Below are 22,763 nucleotides of genomic sequence, written 5' to 3' on the forward strand. Positions count from 1 at the left end.
GTTGCGTGAACTATACGGCCAACTTATCGCAAAACGAACAACAAACTTCCTGATTATTATAAAGCGTCTAACAACTTGTTGCTACTTCTTGGAAAGCGTTATTATAAACGGAGTTACATTTATCTCAGATTATATTAACACGTTCGAGAAATTGCCGTTTTTTTCTTTCGCGAATTAAAGACAGCTCGGTATTTAAATTCATTGGCTGGTACAACGCGAGTGCCAGCAGATATCAGTTAACACGATAATTCAACATCTTTTTTCTCTCGCGCATTATCATTGAAATGGTGGCTGCGAAATATCTCCAAGGACAAGTGGAAAAATTTCGCTTTCCGAAAATTATCATTTAAATTGGCACTCAATATAACTTTCCTCTAGACATTATTTGTATCTGTTTCTTTTCGCTTTTGTATCCGGCTGCCCCGTAATGGTTCTTCATCTTGTCGGATTAGGGATTGTACCGGCTTAAATTTATCGTCCGTTATATTTCCGTGGCGAGAAGTATAAATCTTGCGCGACTTTAAGCGTTGAGCGTTACGATGCGGGATAAACCGCTTTTATAGTGTCATGCTGTTCGATTAGCCGATTCGCAATTATTGAAGAATGTTTCGCGGTAACGCCTTGGTAATGCGGTGCCGCTGCATTTACACATAAATTATCTGCCAGTAAATGCATCAATCGAATAGACAAAACCATCACGGTTTTACGTCAGGGAAACTGGAACGTTACGTTTGATGTAATTGAAATATCGATTCGTTTTGAACTAATTTCTCTTTTTAAATAAGTCCTTTAAGGAGTAATAATATTACTCTATATCCAATTTGTAGTAATAAAATATCAAGTAAAATTTATGAATATAGAGAAAATTTAAATTTAATTTAAGATAATATAATTTAATTCGTAAAATTTAATAGCGATTAGCAATTAATATAATGTAATTTAATTCAATAAATGTAATTCAACTAAAATTTAATTTAATAATAATAATAGAAAATAATATAATTTAACAATATTATTGATTTTTGAAAGAAAGACTTTTCTTTTCTACTTTAATCACAAAAATAAACTTTTGAACTGCTCGTACTATTAATTACATAATCTACGACTTACCTATTAGCTTAACGACCTGATCCTAATCTAAACTAAACCAGGCTGATCCTAATCCTGACCTCCAACTGAACAGCACACGAAATTTAGAAGCGCTCAACAAAGCATTTGCGCCTTTTACTTGCTGAACAATTGTTATATGTATTTCTGATTGAATTAAAAAAGAATATCAAAATATTATCCTTAAAATCAGTTATTTGCATTAATATCAATTAAACTATATGCAAATAATATTTCTACATTACGTTATCTCGATATAACAAATAAAAATAATGCTTCAATCATTGAGAGTGTAAAGTTTATTAAGATTCTCTTTTGTTTTATAAGCGTAAGGTGTCTGAAATTATAGCGTAATCAATATAATACAAAGTTTTGTGTATTCATAATGTGAATATTCATGTAGCTTATCTTCTATGTGGTGTAAGATTGTGTTGACAGAGATTTTCTATCGATTCCGAGAAGCGTCCGATTATATGAGGATGAATACGGCACTTCTAGCCGCCAGATCGAACGAGAATTATAGTTGATGCCGGCTATAGCGAAGTATATAGCAGTTTATGGAAACTGGAGGTCAGGTATATGCAAAAGAGCTACCTCGCCGTGTTCAAGGACCCTGAAAGAACGCACGGCCTTCCTCTTCGTCGTAGCTATGTATCGATCTCGGTGCAGACGTCGCGCCCGACAGGGATAGAAACGCTATTAGGAACACAGTTGCATGCTCCGCTACTTTTATTTTTGGCTCACACGATATGCTGTAACGGATACGCTACACAGATTTGAACTATAAGCGCGCTACACACACTTACGGCGATAATCCCTATTTGTTTCTATCCTTTAGACTTCTATCGAGTTTCGTTGTGATTGTGCCACCGCCGTTTCGTTTATCTTTAATCCCTCCTCTTCTTCTTCTTCTTCTCGTATTCGTCGCGAGGGGTTTCTCTTGATTTGCCGTAAAAGTTAAGCGAGGGTGAAGTTTTGATGGACACGTGAAACATGTACAGCTTAATTTGTCAGAGATCCTTTTTAGCGCGCACGGGAATAGGTGAGAAAATTTCATGTTCCGCCATCCCGCCGATAATCCGGGAAACTTTTCGGCGAAACTTCTTAGCCTGAAACTTCTTGTGTTTGATGTTACGAGAGTGTCCTCGAGATTATGCATTTTTATGAGCAGTTGCTTATACGTCTGCTACACGAGACGCTCGAGGAGTGCACGGTCGATGGCAAGGATCTATTTGCGGGAGGATTTAAAATCAAATCTGCGGTCGGAAGTGAAATGTGATTCAGGAACTTCCTATGTATAAGAGTAGCCCGGTCTAGCTTAAGAAATTTTATACAGTAAATACTGATTTATTGAGTTGCAGAGCATATCCCATTCGTTTCGGTCAGTTAGATCGTTTTCCACAGCTAGAGGCATCGCGTTCTCTTTGTTGTGTCCGTTCTTTGCCGTGCAGTTTGACTAGAGCTACCAGAATCTATCTATAGCATAGCTTTGCAGTCGCAGCTAAATTGTTTGACATGTCTCATCCGCGATTCTAACGTAACTAAGTTTGCGTTTGTTCCCTGAATTCTGGAATTGCCCTCTGGCAAGATATTTCTCTAGAATCTGATTGTACCGAAATGTCGAACTATTAGACTCATCGGCTCATCCCGAGGATTATTGATATTTAGGATTTTCAATTTGCGACTAAAAGGAATTCGCCTCTTGTTTTTATTACTAAATATCTTTACTATACACTCCAACAAGGTGTTCGCGTTAAATTATTTTCATTTTTAATCGTGTTGGACAATATCTATTAAAAATAAAAATAATTTAACGCGAACACCTTGTTGCGGCTCTGTGCCCTATCGTTATTTATGTTTGATTAACCGTGATCTCTCGTTGAACGGAGTATACGTATATTCGCAGCCTATATTTATTTTAATGCCGTATTTCGTTCTATGTTAGTTCACTAGTAGGTTCGTACTGCATGGCCAAATAAAATATTTTCGATTGTCATGAAAAAAAATTCGCTAAAAATACTTTAAAAGCAAATATAAACAAAATCCTTGAAGCGTTACGGCGAAACACTTTACCTTTGTTACGTTATATCCTATAGCGGGCGTAGAAGTATTTCCAATGGTTTTTTTTTAAGATTTTCTTCTTTTATAAATTGATATTAAAATACCCTCTCCGTAATCAATATCAATCTTCGGTTTTACCACGCTATAACTAATGATTCGCAAACTAATATTGGAGCAGTAATGAAAGTCGATTTGTCTTAAGAACCGTGAGATTCCCAACGATTTTGTTTTGTTTCCGTTCCCCTAGCGGCGTTGCCATCGTCTCGTATTCCGAGCAGGATTTACCACAATGACGTATTTAATAGAATCTAAAGATATTTTAAGTTTTGCCTTCCTCCCTATGTACGCATGTCTTTGTTAGGAAAATTGAGGCTTAAGTCGTGATTTCAATTCAGTGTGAAGTTTCGCCTCGCTGCCTTGGTTACGTAACTTTGTTTCGTTTTCCCGAATGACAGATTGCGACAGAAACTGGGTTGCTAGGGAGGATAATGGAAGACGGATTGGCTGCCGGCATTCGACGACAATTTCCCTATACATCCCTTTGACGAGTATTTGACTAAATGCTCGCGCGAAGGTATTTCCTCGATAATATCGCCAGCCAATTGTCGAGGACAAATACTGTTAATAGCACGCCCGTGCATTGTACACGACGTAGTGCTCCACGCATGCGGAATGCCCAAATTCAAAAGTCACGCGTTCTAGTATTTGCATACTGTATTTGGAATTGCCTCGGTCAGTATAATAACGGGCGGAAGTAGCCTCGTGGGAATTCAAACTAATTTGACCCTTTTGTTTAACCTGCGACGAGGAGGATGCGAGGATCAAAATCTGCCCGTTGTTTAAATTTCAGATAATCCTACCGAGTTTTGAAAGTCTATTCGTGATACGCGGTCTGAATTGCGCTTGCATTCTCGAATCTAAATCAGGATATAAATGTAACAGCACTTGGGCCACATCTCCGTAGGATGACTAAAATGATGAGAAATTGGGTGACGCGCGTGAATTTATGGCGAACATTAGAGCTGGAAATGTGACCGTCTGCTGTTTTTCAGAATCCAAGGAAACGGCACGATATCGGCATGCGGATTCTTTAAAATTACTGTTATTATGATATATTCGTAGAATATTTTTAAGTTGTCTCAAATTATGAGACGGAAATCGAATTGCATACTTTCAATATAAATCACGATCTCCTTAATTCGAATTTACGCGAGAAGTCTGTCTTTTTTTGTTTTATGTTCAACATGAACATAATTTCTTTTGTATCCTACTTGAAAGATTAGTTATTTCTAATATTAATTAATGAAGTTAAAAATAGGTAGCAAAAGAGAATTCATTCTTGATTTGTCTATGTGAGATTGATATATCTGTCATTTAATAGTCTAATATAAAACTTTTGTAATTGTGAAGAGAATTTAGCACATCGAAAGCTAGTATATCAGTGTCAATAACAATTTATAAAGTTTATGATAAGCAAAAATCGTCGTTGGAAAAATAATGCGTATAAATAGTGACTAAATCTATTTATATTTGATATTTAAAAAGGATAAAAATTTTAAAAGAAAAAACAAATGTATAAACTTCAATAAATTCAAATTAATTAAGTTCACAGATTATAATATTTATCAGAAAATTATTGATTAATTCAAACTATAATATATATAAAAAATTACTAATTGAATTATGTTATATTATGCATAAAAGTATTTGTTGTATTAAACGTTAAAACAACATTTAATATAACAATAAATATGTGCGCATAATGCATTATAATTTCTATATAGTATCTTGTATACATATGTATATGTACCTACATATATATGTACGTATATGTATGTATAATATCTTCTTTATGCAATTATTAAAAGAGTAGATTGATCTTTTATTTGACTTATCATTAATAAAAGAAAAGTCTCCACGCGAAATGTATAGCGTCGAAGTACTTATCGTATACCCATTGAGTTCCATTGAAATGTTTCAATATGATTTGTAGCAAGTCAGTGTAACTGGCAATGAACATTGAAAGCTCTCGTTTTATATCCATGAAACGTGAATATCACCTTAAATATCCAGAGCGTGACTGCTTTACAATATGAATCAGCCAGAAAGTTCTGATGGTTTACGTTCGATGAAATCGGCATCAGACTTCGAATGAGAAAATTCATATATCCTATCATCATTACCGTATTTTCTTATTTTTACACAAAACGAATAAGCATTCAATAGAAAGAAGTGCAGAAAGCTTTAATTTATTTTTTAATTCCCGTATCTTTCTTCTAGAATAAATTAAATTATATTATAAATTAAATTATAAGAATAAACAATGAGTGTTCCAATATTTCGGAATTACTATTACTTGAAAAATATCAATAAATATTTTTCAAGAAATTTCTTGATAAACTAAACGATATTTGATATGCATATGATACGTGTTAATTTTAAATATTAAAATTAATTAAGTGAAAACTTAGCATACAATGTAAAAATAGCATAACTTCTTTGTCATTTTTGCTTAGCGACTAACACAACTTGCTAGAATCAGGGAAAACTATCTAATATCACTTCGCGCATTTTAAATTTAATTCAATCACAACGTAATCCTCTGCGAGTGTCAGATTTAATCTGAAGAACCAACCAAGACCGCGTCTTTAAAGATCCTCCTCGCTTTCATGAATGGTAATGTTGGTTTATCTCGGAAGAAATAAAATTATCTCCTTTTTATCTCCTTCGCTTAATTTTTCTGTAAGTTCCAATTTTTGTTGGTGTTAAAAAGTGACTGCCGTTCAATTTATATTATACAGAGAAAAGGGTAGAACAATCTATTTACAGGAAATTGCTTTCACTTTATTATACCTGCATATTATTGAATATAGCGAAATTAACGCGATACAAAATAATAAAAACGTTATTCCGATTGCCTTACTTCGCGCTAAACGAGATACTTGGAGGAGGCTTTTAAGCGACTGCATTATCTTAAAAATATTGAAGCAGTTTTGTGACACTCCTCACGGGATATCGAATTTGTTTATCCATTCGCGGAGCGCGATACGCATTGTTTAATGATGTTTTTCATTTCTCATGTAACGCACAGGAAAAAAACTTGCGTAACCTATCTGTGCGCGGAATCGTGAAAAATAATATCTGCCGCACACGACACACTCGACGTAGCGCACCGTAGCGCGGCCGGCCGATGCTCCGGACGCCTCCGCACCGAGCATCGAGCATCGATCACCGGATTCGCAACGCACCGTTATTGGATCCACGAAGAGCCGGATACGCGAGCGAAACTCGCGAAAAGTCGCGGCGCGCACGCCATCCTCTTCAATAAAGTCGACGGGGGACGTGAACAAGCGAAATGATATCAATCAAAATCACCCGACGTCGCGGGCGATACGATCACTCGTACGGCACACATACCTCTTATGTAATCACAGATCACGGATAGATCCTTTCGGTCGGCACCGCATCGCTCGACGCACACTGTATCTCACCACACACTCGGGGGTCCGTCCGGTTACGTCCGTTACCACTGCCGCGTCCGTCCGCGGTTCGATCACGTACGACAAAATAATCACTGTGACAATGCGTACTAATTGCGTAATTATAATAAAAGAATGCCGGACGTGTCGCTGTATACCAACAGAAACTAACGCCCGTTCGCGGAGCAGAGACGTGGTGCCGCGCGGTGCGCCCACGGTAGACTGGCGCCCGCTCGTTCGTCTGACTCGTTGCTGACTCTCCCTACTGCCTGGTCGACTGAATGGGGCGCCCCGGCGAGGCACACCGGCTGGATGGCAGCGAGCGTGCCGACTGCCCTAGCATCAAGTAATCCTTCCTCGGCGACACCTTACCGGCCAGTGTTTATGAGCCCCGTGCAATTTGTTCTCATTACATGCACACCGGATGTCTCGAGATCTGCGTCAAACTTGATGAACGCGTTTCTGGAATCTGGTGATTTCGCGGACGATCTTTCGTGAGTAGAAACTTAATTGCAGCACGTCATTCTTTTGCACCGTTGTTGAATTTTTGATGCTAAAAAACATATCCCTAATTAAGACTTTATTTTAAATTCCGCACACGTAAAGCACATATTCTTAATTAAACGTGAAACTTTTTACTTATTTGTATTCTTGACGTTTGAGTCGTTGGAGAAAAATGTTTAATTAATAACGCTAAATAATTTCATGAGAATAAATCGATATAATTTAAATTTTTGCAAAAGGGTAACTAATTACAAATTTATCATTAAATTTATTTTAGAAAATCTATTTCAAATTTTATAAAATATGTCCGAGATCCGAATATTATTAACACATTCATCGCCATGACAGTCACCGGTGACTGACACTGTTTTCCGTTTACGCTTTGTCATCGATAACTATCAAATAAATATATCACGTAGTATATTTTTGTGCAATTCAATATTATAAATTTACTACTATAAATATAAGTGTTTTGTTGTTCTTTTTAATATAAAATAATTTTTTTTTAACTGACGTGAATGAAAAGTCAGCTAAAACACGCTTGGCGGTGAATGTATTAACTATACTGTTTTTATTAAAAAGATATAAAGATATTTTTGGAAATACGAATAATAAATATGTATATGTTAGAAGAATTTTGTGTTTTTCCGATAGAACAAAATTTTATAATTACGAAACGTATCCTGATAAAAAATTTCTAATAAGACAGCTTGACTATGATATTAATATACAAATTGATTTTTTATATTTTTATTTAAACACAAGACACATCTACGAGAATTGAATTTTTAAGTATGTCATATGTTAAATTACGCGTGCATTTGCATATTACAATATCTGTTTATTTTTTCTTATTCAATTTATTAATTACTCTTAGAACTTCACTGACGTTAATGAATACTGATAAAGATCAGTACTTAAGAGGTATATATATATATATATATATATATATATATATATCTACTATACGTTAAAAGATACTTAAGCGACTTATCATAGAATGCATACTAGGGTATTAAATTTATTAAGTCCGTAAATTTATCAAAACGTTAATATGTAGGATTAAAAATTATATATGCCACAATTATTTCGGGCTCTTCGTAGTGTACTCAGTCTATTGCTCAGTCCGCGACTCGCGTTAATTTTTCATCTTGGATATTTAGCTGTCCGTTTCGCGTCAATCAAAGTCCTTGTTATATCGTTATACCTTGATAGCTGTACCTTCATTACTGCGATAAGCTTTGTTGGGGGTCTGCTTGATTGCCTTGAAATTCTTTGCCTTCAGCTCGCGAGGTTGACTATATTTTCGAACGAAAGTGGTTGTCGGTTGAGCATGCAACGTGACATAGTTAGTGACATCGTTATCGATTACCGAGCGATATCTGTCGTATTGCTGATCGTCGTGTCATTTTACATGCATTCTTATTCCAAGATTAGTTCGTTAAATCTATTTACTTAAATGGCGAAAGATGTAATTGACATATCATGGTAGGTATAAGAAATAAACTTGTTTCTGATTAGATCAATATGAGATAATAGAGTTGTCAACTTCTTAATATAGAAATGTCTACAGATATGAAAATAACTATAGTTTTTAAATACTATAATAACTTTGCGTTAACAATCGACAGTTTAATATATTACTAAAAAGAATTTTCTGATTTCTTATTTCTTCTTAATATTAAACGATATTGATCATCTTTAATTAAATTAATAAATGTGTACAACGATCAATATATAATTTACGTAGCATAATTTCTATTACTATTATGTACATAATCATCTAGATATATTTGGACATATTGTAACTTTGCCTTATCTCCAATGTATTTCTTGATTCCTTATTGGTTTAAATCTGCACTTTAAATCTCAATCTTTAAGCAACGAACAATCGAGTTTATGATTGTTAGCTATATACATAACCTCGAACTTGGAAATGACTCGAGTTTCAAAGCGAAATAAATTAAAATCTTATATGCCAACCTTAAAGTTCACTTTTTGGAAACTTAATGGCATATTAATAAATCATTTAGGAATTGAACTGGTGAACGCGACTTAGGGCTTTTATTACTTTCAGAGTAATCAAGGCGAAAAGTACGACTGCTGTTATTCAGAAAGTTCGACTCTCGTGAAAGCTAAAGCTTTTCTCTGTTAGTATTGAATCTTGTGTAGCAAATGAGAATTGAATACTTCTTTCCTTATTCTTCATCTTAGTCAATGAAATTCTTGGTGTGGCTCATAGATTATCTTAAAAGTATTTTTTACAGATTTTACTATTTTATCACATTATTGACAATAAAATTAGATTCATCAGCCAATATTCAATAAAATGACGTCTAATTAAAACCTTTTTTGCTTGTCGCATATCCAGTTTAAATAATTCGGATTTCAGGTTGGAAAGTATAATAATTGAGGTCGAAATTATTATCATGAAATTCTTTACAATTTTCACAATACATTTATTAATTATGGCTCAATCTTTATCGATAAAGTGGAATATCGAATTCTCTCTCTCTCTCTCTCTCTCTCTCTCTCTCTCTCTCTCTCTCTCTCTCTCTCTCTCTCTCTCTCTCTCTCTCTCTTTCTAAGTTAGAACGTGCTTCTACTCAATCTTTTGGGAGTTGATTGAGCTTGTAAATCGCATCCTTCGTTATCGTCGAGTCACTATAAGGTACTCAAGTTCTGTTCATTCCGGAACGCCCTGCCTTTCACAAGCGAAGCTGCAACGATACGCTTTGGAACGTTTCGACTGCTCGTGTTCTGCTCTAGTTCGATCTCGCGTGATACATTACTGTTCTAAGACACGCTTTAGTAAAGCGCATCGTTAATTTCTGTATCTTTTCACACTCACAAATCCATTTTGCATTTAATGTACCGAGCAGTAAGAACTTCGTTTATCGTTTCAACAAGATTTACTCGCGTCCTCTACGCCTTACAGAACCGAGTTATTAGAACGTTATAAAATTATTACGCTCTTAAAGTGAAATACAGATTCATTTAAATTCCTTTGTGCGCACATACGCGACGTTCTTCTGAAATAAATAGAAAGATAGAGTGTTCTTAAATATGTAAATAAATTCCTTTTTCGAAGCTATTTGTCATACAGTTCAGAAGAGTATGAATATAATTTCATAATAAACGTTTAAAATAGTCTTTACGCTAATTCGTAATGTTTACACGACTTAATATCGATAAGTTGATGTGTTACGTTAATGCAACAATAATATTTACGTGACTAAATAGGCAACGGATAATATAAAGGAACATCGCAAAATTGAACGCTTTCCGAACTTTGCTGCGTACACTGCATATTTAATAAGAGCATATTTTACATATTCTGCATATATTTCGTCTTGTAGAACGCAATGGTGAATCACGTAATTCTCTGTCGGACATGCCGCCATTTACCCGGAGTACTGCGTTATGGTAATTCTAGTGATGTGCAGATCACTGCACTGTTGAGACGTTGAATGAGGTTTCAACAGGAATCAAGTAGTTCCGTACAAATGTTTCGCCCTTTAATAATATAATTTAACCCAGTTATTGGAAGCTCCGAGACCTTAGTCAACCAGAACTGTTCCGTACAACTGCAAAGCTGTTATTTAAATCAGAATTTGCGTAACATAAATGAGAAACATATTTGGATGTATTTCCGTGTTCTATATAGGGTGTTTCCGGCAAGTAGCGATAAATAACTTAGAAAGATGATAGATTCAGTCAAACTGAACAACTTTTATTAAATAACTCGTGTTCAGCGACGTCTCTTTAAAGCGTTAGCTGGCATGTCTGCAAACTTCCTGTATATGTAATTATAATCATTTGTGACGACTGAATGAATTTATAACAAAGAACGATGCTAGAGACTTGTAATGATTGAATCTACATCACGCGATTTTGTGTCGGGGACAGGAAATACGTAACCATCAATAATGTTTAACGGAAATTGATGTTTAACGTCTTAATTAAAGAAACGTTGCCGAACATGCATTATTTAACAAAAGTCACTCAATTTTACAAGATCTCTCAGCCTTTTGTCGCGAGTTTCCAGAAACATCCTGGATATATATAGCTGTAAAATTATTTTGCGCAACGTGTGTTGCACGGGACGCCGGTGGTTATTCTTTCCCTTTCTTACACGGTAGTTGAGTTGGACGACATAATTTCCACTTTTTACTTTGTAATTCCCGTGAAAGTCTTTCAGCGGTCCTGTATTCCCGGATAAAATGGCGCGGTATACGATACCGTCGATCTTTGAAACAAAGTTCCTCGGCACGGTACATAAAACTTCTTTAACAGTTTTCATCTTCTTATTTGACGTATGTACTACATACGCGCTATGTCTTTCACTATTGTCAGTATTCTTCGCGACGCGATACTTTGAAACGTGTATACGTTGGGCCTTTACTTCACAATACTCTCATCCGTCCGTCGCTTCTGGAGTGCACGGCACATATCTGTCTCCTCCATAATAATGTGAATTCGCTCTAACTAGCAACATCCTCATGCAATACGCGTAGTTGTAAGACTTCTTCATCTCCAACGCAATATGTAGCAGTGATCCAGTTAAATAAATAAAACGACTCGTTGAAACACGATTCTTTTACGAAGCTACGAGCATCGGGAAATAATAGAAATGCTAGTAAATCCAATACGAGACACAAGTTCCTTCGAGGAGAATACAAAGCAATCGAGATACGTTTAGTAAGTTAGATACATGACAGAGCTGGTGACTCGTATTAGTGTTTCGTTAATCGTAATCTGATAATTGTACCGATAATGTTGCAAAAATTGAGTTCAGTAGTCTTTATTTTGCATTTTGATTGAATACATACACATCTGAAAAGCCTAATAAAATATCACTCTGCCAATAATCATCCGTGTAGTCAATTAAACGCCACATTCCGCACGATTTATGTCGTTACTGATTGATACATGGAACGAGGTTGACAGTATATAGAAATGCGATTTATGATACAGCGCTTGAATAAAACGATAAACGGAACGAAATCGCATTTCAAATCTGACGGATAAGCGTTAATACAGAGGGGGATTGGCAAAATTGCACGTCAACGTTGTCGGAAATTAAGCGACGGGGAAAAGATCCGTAAGCTAAACGCGCCGGCAATATTTTTTCTGCGCCGCGATACGCACACTCATACGTCATGAAATACGTTACGAGCTTGTACCGGCGATTCGTATTCCGCCACCATATATTTTCGAGTACAACGTGCGCGCGTGTACGCGCACGAATATCATCCGCAAGGACTCCCATTAATTGTACCTCGGCTATCATCGTCATTCGAGCGTGCTTGCACCGCTCGATCGCCTATTTGTCACCCGCCGATTGCGAAAATGATCGAGATCTGCCGCGCAAAGTTGTCAACCACGATTTTCAGTGGCGCGTGTTGTTCGTAAACAGCGAAAAAAATGACGCTCGCTCAGTGGTAGACAAAATATATATATATATACGTATATATGCAAGTACATGTAATTCGCATTTATAAAATCGCTTTTTATCCGTCGAGTTACTTTACAGCTGGTACGCCGAAATTTTGCTGACATTGTTTGAAATGGCGGTTGAAATCAACGAGCATCCTTTCCCGAAACGAGATGTAATATGCATGCTAATCGCGAACACGATATTCCGTGTGAGCCATCAAGGCGGAACGTGCGGATACATCGCGATAATTAGACGACGTATTATAATTATATTATATGTTACGTTCTCTTACTGGTTCCTTCATATTCAATTAATATTAATGGAGAGGTAGATCTAGGGATAGATTGCGCGTGTTTTGCAGTAAATCGGTTAACTTTATATTAGCTACAAGCTTATTCTTCTTCTCCTTAATCATTATAAATTCTTGATGAGCTACGTGTGTATAAATATTTAAGATGTAGAATATTATCGACAAAATTATCTAATCTAATATTTAGTTTACACGTTAACACGTGAACGCGGCCATTATTTTATCATTATTTTGGACGGATTTTTAATTAGAGGGTAACTTTAGTATCAAGACTATTGTATCCCAGGCTTCATTTAAAATTTATAACAGTTATTGTTCGTATTTATTGATATTTATTTATTAAATACATTATTTGGGAATTGACTGTATTAATATGCAAATACTATATTATGTTTCCTTTAGAAAAGGTAATTGTAAATCGTAACCTAACTTTACATAATATGCCGCGTAATAGATATTCCATTAATATTTTATTAAATGAATTGTTATTGTGCGATGTTATAGCCACTAATATATTTCTTTCGAAATCAATATTTTAATTCTAAACTTCGATAAATGCGTTAACAGAAACGACTGGTCCCGTTCATTGATTCACATTAATAGTTAATCGTTAACAGCGATGAATATTAACTATTACTAACTAATACTATTTTATATTACTTTTCATGCACACCGTATAGCGGAAATTTGTCAATATGTAATTAATCGGAACTGTAGTAAATAGGGGAGACCGGGGTTAATACACGTATTCGTATTATACCATGCGAGGTTTTCCGAGATAAACTGGAAAATCTCGTTCATGTCAGCGCAACTGACAGCTTCTTATTTCTTTTTCTCTTCTTTTTTAATTTTACGCGAATATTACTCTCGTTCCTTTATTTGTCAAGACACGCGCTTTTAGCTTTTAAAATAGACTTCGCATATATTGAATACGAGGCGATGCGTGTATATTGAAAACAGAGAGAGGAGCAAACAAATAGAACTACACGGAGAGAATTTTTTATTATATTTTACCCTTAAATTCACTACAAACTTGGGACAACTTGGCAACCAAGGAATTTTTAAAATATACAAAAGACATTTTACAAACAACGTGATAAAAATTACCAAGCAGATTGGTAAATTTTGAAAAATTATTGAAATTTCCTAGATATATTTTAGTAAAATTAATCAAACATATTTTATATTTTAATGTAATAGATATTAATATTCTTTATTATGGTAGATATTAATCAGAATAGCTCGCATAAAATTCTTGGTGGTACATGTTGTCCCACAACTACCGTGATTTCAGGGTAAATTTTAAGAGAAAATTCTCTCCGTGTATGATTCTATTATGGGGAATAAGAAAAGAACGCGGGAACAGGAAAGCTTGTACAAGCTGCAGTTGTCTGCTCTTTCAGCTTGGTCGTCGCCTTTCTTCTTTCCTTTCACTATGAACGGAACGAACTGTGTAAACTGTGTAATTGTGCGATACGTGTCGTGCTACTGAAAATTGCAAAAAATCTATGAGAATAGCTTTGAACAAACACGTTGCATGTATATGCAGCGATAATTTTGTTAAAAAATAGAGTATGGTAAAGATAGAAAAATAAAACAAGATTATATACAATAATAAAACAACTTTTAGATTAAAAATTGTATTTATACTATTTCTACCTTGCTCTTTATTATTTACAAATAATTAATATATACAAGTAATAAATTTGTAATAATAAATAGGATGTCAAAATTAATAGGATATTAAATATCTTATTTATTATTACACATTTATTATTTGTAAACATTTCTCGGTCTTATAATTAAAATATGTAGTTAATTTCTCTCTTTTTCTCTGCCTGGTTTTTAGTAATATTGATCGATTAAAACAGTTAGATTTTAAATATAACTAATTGATTTGTATAAATAAATCGATGATTACATTATTAAAAGCTTTAAATGGCTGCAAGAAGTTATTTTCTATTTACATAACATACAGAAGTATTTTATTTATATAAAAGCCATCAAGAAACGAAAACCTTACATTTAAATTCATATTCAAAGCTCTATTGTGTAACAGTGGCATTGCCCTTATCGCGCATATTATCCCTTTTCTAAGAAAGGAAATCTCATTTATAAATGAAATTGCAAAACGCTCGATCTCACCGTTAGCAAGATATTCGTGTCAGCTCTGTATACATCGGCATTGTAGTGATCGCAGCATGCAACCGCGAGACGGACCCTGTATAATGCATTACGCGGCGTGGCCGGAGGGCAGCGAGCGACCGAAATCTCAGCGCCGATAACATATGTACGCGTATCTGCAATCTGCGCACACACGTTTATATCTGCATAGATTCAGGGAGGAGAGGCGAGGTCGTTCACGCTCCTCGTGGATATGCATGAGGAGTACTTTCGCCCGGGGGCGAAATTTCGGCGGGACTTAAGTACCCGGCGTGGTCCCCCGATGTTGTATAGTCTCCAGGGCCGCGTATAATTGCCGCCTATCTAACGCTAACTCTCTCTCCTATATACCCTCCCCTATTCTCGCCCTTCTAATTTCGCTATCCGCCACTGGCTGGGTCTCTCCTTTCGACCTACCGTCGTCTTTTCTTCGCCCGCCGTTTCCATTTCCGACTCGTTCTTTCTTACATCGCGGGACAATGCGACCGCGGTGTAGGTACGCTATGCGCGTGCGCGCACACGTTCTAGTTAGGCGCTGCTAAATTTGCATTCCAGTCGAATGAAATATGCATTTCCTGTCGCGCAACGATCTTCCGTCGACGACTCGCGCCCTCGACGATTCGGCTGTCACGCCATTCGGCGCATCACGTCTCAGTTACTTTCTATTAATTAGCGTCGCGACGCGTTCCGTCAAGGTACAAGCGCGAGAGCGCTTGTTATAGCATGTGGCGCAGCCCGTTGTCATCTCGGACGCAAGACGAAGGTAGAATAGATTCGTTGAAATCCGTCGTTATCCTCTCGGGGTCGCCCGGGGCGGGTTAAATAAATTACGAGCGGAATCGTTGAACGTTCTCGTCGTGCCTATGCACGAAGCGGAGAAACGGCGTCTACCACTTTGCTGCGGTTAGAATACGAAACGGTCGCTGTTAATAGCGGTTAAATAACGCTTGCAGTAAATCTCCGTTTAGCGAGAGAGTAAAAAGCCGTATGGCTAGCTGCATTAGCTAGTTTAATGTGTCTACCTCTATAAACTACCAATGATGATATTATATTAATTGATGATACAGATTATTATTAAATCTGCTTTAAGAGCAGCAAAACCACGAACATCTATTACTACTACAAAATACAATAGAATTAAAGTATTGTGATGTATTGGAGTAGAAGTATCGAAATCTTTGAATACAGGCATCTCTCGAATTGTAAACCGTTAATTTTATCACGCAGACATTATGACATTAATTTTTTGTAACTAATGTTACGTATTATCTATTTTTATTTTCAAGCTATTTATACAAAAAAATAACAAAAATGACTATACAAATAACAATGAAGAAACACTTAGTGCATATTGGTAACACTTGGCGGTAATTTTTATCAATCTTTTTATATGAAAAATATTTTGTATAATATTTTTTTGAAATGTTTTTGATATTTTGTAAGAATAACAAAATTTAGAGAATACAAAATTTTCGATTTACAAATGTGTTCCCTGCGTTCACTCTAACTCATTTTATGACAAAGCATATTCCGTCAGAGATGGAGTGCGTGTCCCCGAGATGATAATTAAGTATAATTAATAAAGAGCGGCAAAAAACTAAGGTGTTTTCCGAGCGGCGCCAGCAGCCCCAGCAAATAAAGTGGAACTTTCGCGAAACGAATTGTTACAAAGCGTTGGAAACCATAATGGGCGAATGTTTTCCTACGACGATGCAATTTTTTTATGACAGGACAAACGAGCTTCCGTAGCAGTGTATACGTCGACTCTAACTTCTGGCGACCGGCGACTCGTTTACAACGGACGGAAAGTTTTCGCTCGCGTCTGCGAAAGTGTCTGCTTCGAAAATCGGTACGGCGAATGAGAGAGCCTCGCACTTCCCAGCGAGGATCTGATTTTCCGACGTGCTCCCGCGGTCAGACCAAGTTCGTGGATGGCATTTCAAAGAGAGGGACCTAACTCACTCTCGCTCGCGCGTCCACTAGCGCTTAGAACCCCGTCACTTACGAGTTTAAGATAGACCAGTTTGCCGTACCAGCCGTATCTGCTCGGCTGGCAGGATTTGTGACGAATGGCGATGCGCTCTCGGTTTTATCAGATATACTCGAGATTTGTCGATTGTTGAGGTCTCTGGACCGTTATTGCTATATCGGATTATGACATCAGAAGCAAGAATTTTTTTTCTTTTTCTTTCTCTTTCTCTCTCTCTTTCTCCCTATCTTCTTCTTTTTCACACGATTATTACTTTTACATTATTAACGGCGAAATCAATGTCCTTACCAAGTGTTTTTTCATTGTTACGAGTATTTGTAATAATTATTTTTGTTATTTCTTTTATGTGAATAGCTTGAAAATAAAGATAGATAATACGTAACATTAGTTACAAAGAATTAATGTCATAATGTCTGCGTGATAAAATGTTTCGAGGAACGCGAGGATTTTTCTTAACTCAGCGTTAGAATAAATGAAGCTAAGTAAATTTTAATCTTTCCGCTTCAAATATATAAATCTATCCGACTAATAGCAATTCCCGAAGGATAAATTGGCTGTGCTGTCTGCGAAAATGAGGCCGCCGCGACTGGACTTTATAATGCAGATGTCAAATTAAGGCAGTAAATTAGGTGCTAAATCGCGTTAGCAAGAGAGCAAACGTTAGCTGTATTAAATTTTCACGCACACTTGCTATGCTAAAATTGTGTCCTCGTACTTATCTTATTTAAATCTACACGTAAAGCCGGATACAGACCAGACAAACGTGCCCGAACAAACATGAATGAACAACTTATTTCAGTTAATGCGAACGGCAAGTTGAACGGCAAGGTTATTCATGTTTGTTCACACTTGTTTGTCTGGTCTAGATCCGAAACTTTACTCTTATAAATGTATGTGTACAAAAGTATATTACTATTAACAAATTTTTTATATCTAAAGTAAATTACCACCACGTATGAACAAAAATAATCTATTATAAATAAATCATGTATTACATTTCTTTCATATTATTCATTTAGCGAGCATAACACTTTGCTTTTTACGATTTAAAAGCAGGTAATTTTTTTCATTTAATTTGCTGTTCAAAAATTGCGAGCTGATATGTACCTCTGCAAAAAAAAAAAAAAAAAATCGCACAATGAAAATTATCGCGTCGGTGGTACGATGTGAAAGCGGAATTACCATTGTTCCGCGCGAATAGACGCTCTCTTTAGCTACGTGCACATCGTGACGCGGTGTCATATTCGGTGAGATGGGTGCCGTCGCGGATGCCTTCACCTTTATATTATCCTGGTTTTCGGTCGCCTGTCAGAAGTTCGTGCGCCCGCTGTCGTCGCCTGTTGGGCCTCAGAATTTTACGAGGTAACGTCACCGCCACAAGGAAGCCGGGATTATGGAATGCAGACTCGAGATTTAGCGACGGCAAGTATGTGCATGTGCCACGTATAGCTCTCCTTTGCGGGGTACACTCCCGTTGAGTCCCACAGGGTACGCCGCAAGGCGGCTGCTTCAGACCGCAATTTGCTCAGACATGACGAAATAAAGTGCAGCGCGAAAGCACATGGGGAATGGGACACGCAGCCCTCCGCGTTTGTGATTATTTTCACGATTTTTTATAATAATAACAGCTGAAGTCCACCAAACTTCCTTCTTTGGATTGTATTCGTGAATATATTACAAGAGGAAGAAAAAAAATGAATGAAACTAAATTCACCCAAAGATCGAAGGAAATCTAGATTGAATTTTATACAATTAAGGGCCGGTTGTTCCAACCAGTTGGTAAACTAACTAATAGTTAAATCATATATATATCTTTGTTTATCCTTTACATTAGACAAAGATAGACATATGATTTAACTATTAGTTAGCTTACCAACAAGTTGGAACAATCGGCCCTAAATGGACAAATTTAGAATTCGGGCATATCGAGAATATTCAAGGCAATTCTATTATTGATTCCGGAAATTCATATTATTAAACAATCTATCTTGAGCGGAAGAGATAATATTATATATTTCCCATTTCCTATTAGTATTGATTCTTGCAGTCCTCTAATGTCCATTTCTATCAACGCAGGTTAACTTTAATCTCGGTTTAATTTACCTTTCATCTTTTTCTAATTTTAAGAGTTAGAAAAAGATAGAAAGTACGTTAAACCGAGATTAAAGTTAATCTACAATGATAGAAATGGACATAAGGGGACTAGGCAGTCAGATTTATCGAAAATAAAGCTTTTTTGGGAATTTATTACAAAGAAATGAATTGAAACCGAAACTTGTCCTTTAACACAATGGTTATTAGGATAATAAACTATAACAAAAAAATGTCTTAAGTTAAAAATATGCATTAAAAATTTTTAACGCATTTTTCTCCGTTTCTTATTTTCTTTTGCAGTGATAATTCAAATACAGAATTGACTTGAAAAAATTGAGCATGTTCACAATATGTATAATTTAGGACTAAACCTTTAAAAAGTCTGTGCAAACTCTAGTTTTTGAGAAAAAAATCAAACAGCTCTTTTTTCGTTTTTCGTCGGAAACGAGCCTGTTTAATTTTTTTCTCTTCAATTATTATCAAAGTTTTTAATGCATATTTTTAACTAAAAAAATTATTTTGTTATAGTGTATGATCCTAATAAACATTATATTAAAAGACAAGCCTCGGTTTCGATTCATTTCTTTGTAATAAATTCCTCCAAAAAGCTTTATTTTCGATTAATCTGGCTGTCTAAAGTCTCCTTAAATAATTGGCAACAAAGTATAATTTATACATTGAATTTTACCATCTCATTTATTTCCAACGATACATTATAGAACGTTGTTTTAAATCTCTAATAATAAACAAGTAGAACTAATGTACTTTCGAAAACGTACCGCTGTGCCAAATTTCCATTTCATTTAGATAATTTCCTGTCAGACCGTCGGGTAGACTAATTTAAAGTCATTTGTGTAATTTACTTGGAAAGTCGTCTGTTGCAGTTAGACGGTTCAATAATACAGTGCTTTGAATTATCTAAAACTGTAAATAGCACGTGCTTAATAATGCAATTATGACATTTCTGATTATAAAAACTAATTATTGCGCGAAAATTGTAAATTTACATTGAATTTTTTAATAGACATGGATAAGAATACCCCTATATAATGCCGTCTTATATCGCGTATAATTTACAATAGCTATAAACAAGAAAAGGCATGCAAAAAGGTATTGCAAAAGATATCTTGTAATATATATTGAAAATTTTATTATTTAAATCATAATTTTCATTAAAAATGTAATACGCACTATGTATGTTATTATTATCTATTATTTTTTATGTTATTGTTTATATCAGTATTATATGTGAAATGGAATCAAATAAAAAATTTAGTAAATTGTCACTATTTTTGCATCTACATTAAACAAAGTACATGAACGTTCAATAATGCATTACATGCTAGATATTATGATATTTACGCTACGTGTGTAATCATAAGCGTTATTTAATTAAGGAAGCTTTCAAGAAGTAAAGAAGTGGTTTTATACGTCTTCGTTTTGATGCTTAGCATTTCTTCGGTAAAAGTTAGTACCATCTCATCACGAACATCTCAGTTATAAATGCGCGCCCAATTACCGTTCTAGGTAATCTTCTCGTAAATACTCAGGGCATCAATTTAACTGCATTTTTTACGAGCTTGCAATTAAGGAACCGGCAAATTTTCTTTGAGATAAACTTCTGAATGCTTAACAATGCCTCGTTTTATTGCGTAACTCATTGCGACATAAACTTCAATAAGATATAATAGTATTTAAAGTAAATAAAGACCGATGGAATAACTCGCGAGCAAAAATCGCGCTGTATTAAGTGGCTACCGCGTTGTCGTGAATAATTGAAAAGTCATGTTGTGGAGCGTCGCATCGCTCTTAATGACAAATTAGCCGCGACTCCCTCTTATTCCGCCGGCTCCTAACAAAAGTGGCCGAATGTTTTGTGGCAAACGACGCTACGAGCATCGTAATTCACCGTGCTATTTGATGATCCTTTTGTAATGTCGCGAGTTTCTTAGAAGAGAGAGTGCACGCACGAGAAAGAGAGAGAGAGAGAGCGAGCGAGCGAGCGCGCGAGGAGGGAAGAGAGGGAGAGGGAGCACAGATCTGACTTTCAGATCCTCCCTCGGAGAGGAGGCGGCGCGGCCGCCGGCTTAACCGTCCTGCCATAAATTACTGACCTTGATACATTACCACGTGGCTGCTCTACTGAGCTCTGCATCCACCACCGTCTTTGATATATGTACATACACGCTGTATCCTCGCGCGGCCGCATGCACGCGTAGGCGAATACGCGCTACGTGCACTACGTCTTAACGTGCACGTTTATGTGACAATTTTAATACTTCCAAAAAGAGGGAAACTTCACCCGAACTCCCGTAAAAGTGTCCGCAAACGTTAGAAACTGCCGGATAAAATGTCGACGTTCACGATGCTGCACGCAAAGCGGGACAATTTAATTAATGACCGAGCACGATGGTGTTTCATGTCCATCACAATAATTTTCCATGTTAATGATTTAACCATGTTCGCGGTTCAATTCGAGCGTTCTCAACTTTTTGCAACAATCAGAGAAATGAGAACGTCGAATAACCGTTTAAAATAGTTACCTTTTATTTTTTAATTACAATTAATGTTATTAAATTTATATTATTATAAATATCATACGGAAGGTAGGATTTATTATATTAAACACGTAATGAATGTCAGAGCGACTTGTAAGGGAATAAATAAAATTTAATCAAAGCTTGGAAGAGCAAATTGGATACAATACAAGTTACAAAAGTTACCGATGATAAGACTGATAATATTAAAACAAAATATCAAATTGACTGGCTCTGTAGATGTTTCCAATCTCTTTAAAGATTGAATATTTTGTGAATAGTATAAAGTCTATCACATTAAATTAACAATTACAGTATTGATAGGAAATCTAATTTGCTCAGATAAAAGTAAATTTTAAAACTTTAAAACTGTTCTTCTATGACATAAATAAAATCTGCGCGTGCTATATACATAATAATTTGTATGAGCGTAACACGACGCGGACGAAATGAGATTATGAGTGGTAGATAAACTCGCAAGTAGAACGCCCGTGATTTTGCGCGGCTTGGCGACATTGCCGCGCCGAGAACAAATTTGAAAATTCCGGCGCAGTAAAATGCGGCAGAACACGACGGAAAAATTTTACGCAAACGTAGGCTAAACTCGGGCATAACGAAACGTGACGCGTTTACGATGCAACTGCGACTTGATATACATCACCCCTATTCTGTACGTGCGTATTGTGGAAATGTACGTTACTTGATATTTTACGGTACGTATGCACGTACATCGTGTGAAAATAGTATTTTTGCATGAGAATAACTGTAGGAGCCTCGAGGGCAGTTAAAAAAACACATCTAGATTCTCTGACACTCCAGGGGATGATCGCCCGAATCAATTCCTGTTTTTAAATTACAAAACTGATTGCCTGCGAGGATCGAAACGCTCCCATATTAAATGCGCATGTTTTGAACATAGAACGTACCTAATAATAGATTTGACATATTTCAAATACTGAAGTATCGTGGAATTTCGAAAAACCGATGTTTTTCTATCAGTTTAAAAAATATCGGTATATTTTTCCTCCATTCCTCTCGCGGTAAACGTATCGCTTCATCAAGATTTCCGTCGTAAATT

At 36.0% G+C, this 22,763-nt stretch overlaps 1 long non-coding RNA gene across 1 annotated transcript in view; it reads left to right on the top strand.

Moving 5' to 3' along the window:
* LOC139776783 (uncharacterized) overlaps nt 1-22,763 on the top strand; it is a 201,921-nt gene that overhangs the window by 22,557 nt on the left and 156,601 nt on the right. The gene's annotated exons all lie outside the window — the stretch shown is intronic.

The sequence above is a fragment of the Temnothorax nylanderi genome, unplaced genomic scaffold (assembly GCF_030848795.1).
Source record: "Temnothorax nylanderi isolate EJ_2023f unplaced genomic scaffold, tnyl_v1.0 TNYL_tig0128_pilon, whole genome shotgun sequence".
Lineage (NCBI taxonomy): Eukaryota > Metazoa > Arthropoda > Insecta > Hymenoptera > Formicidae > Temnothorax > Temnothorax nylanderi.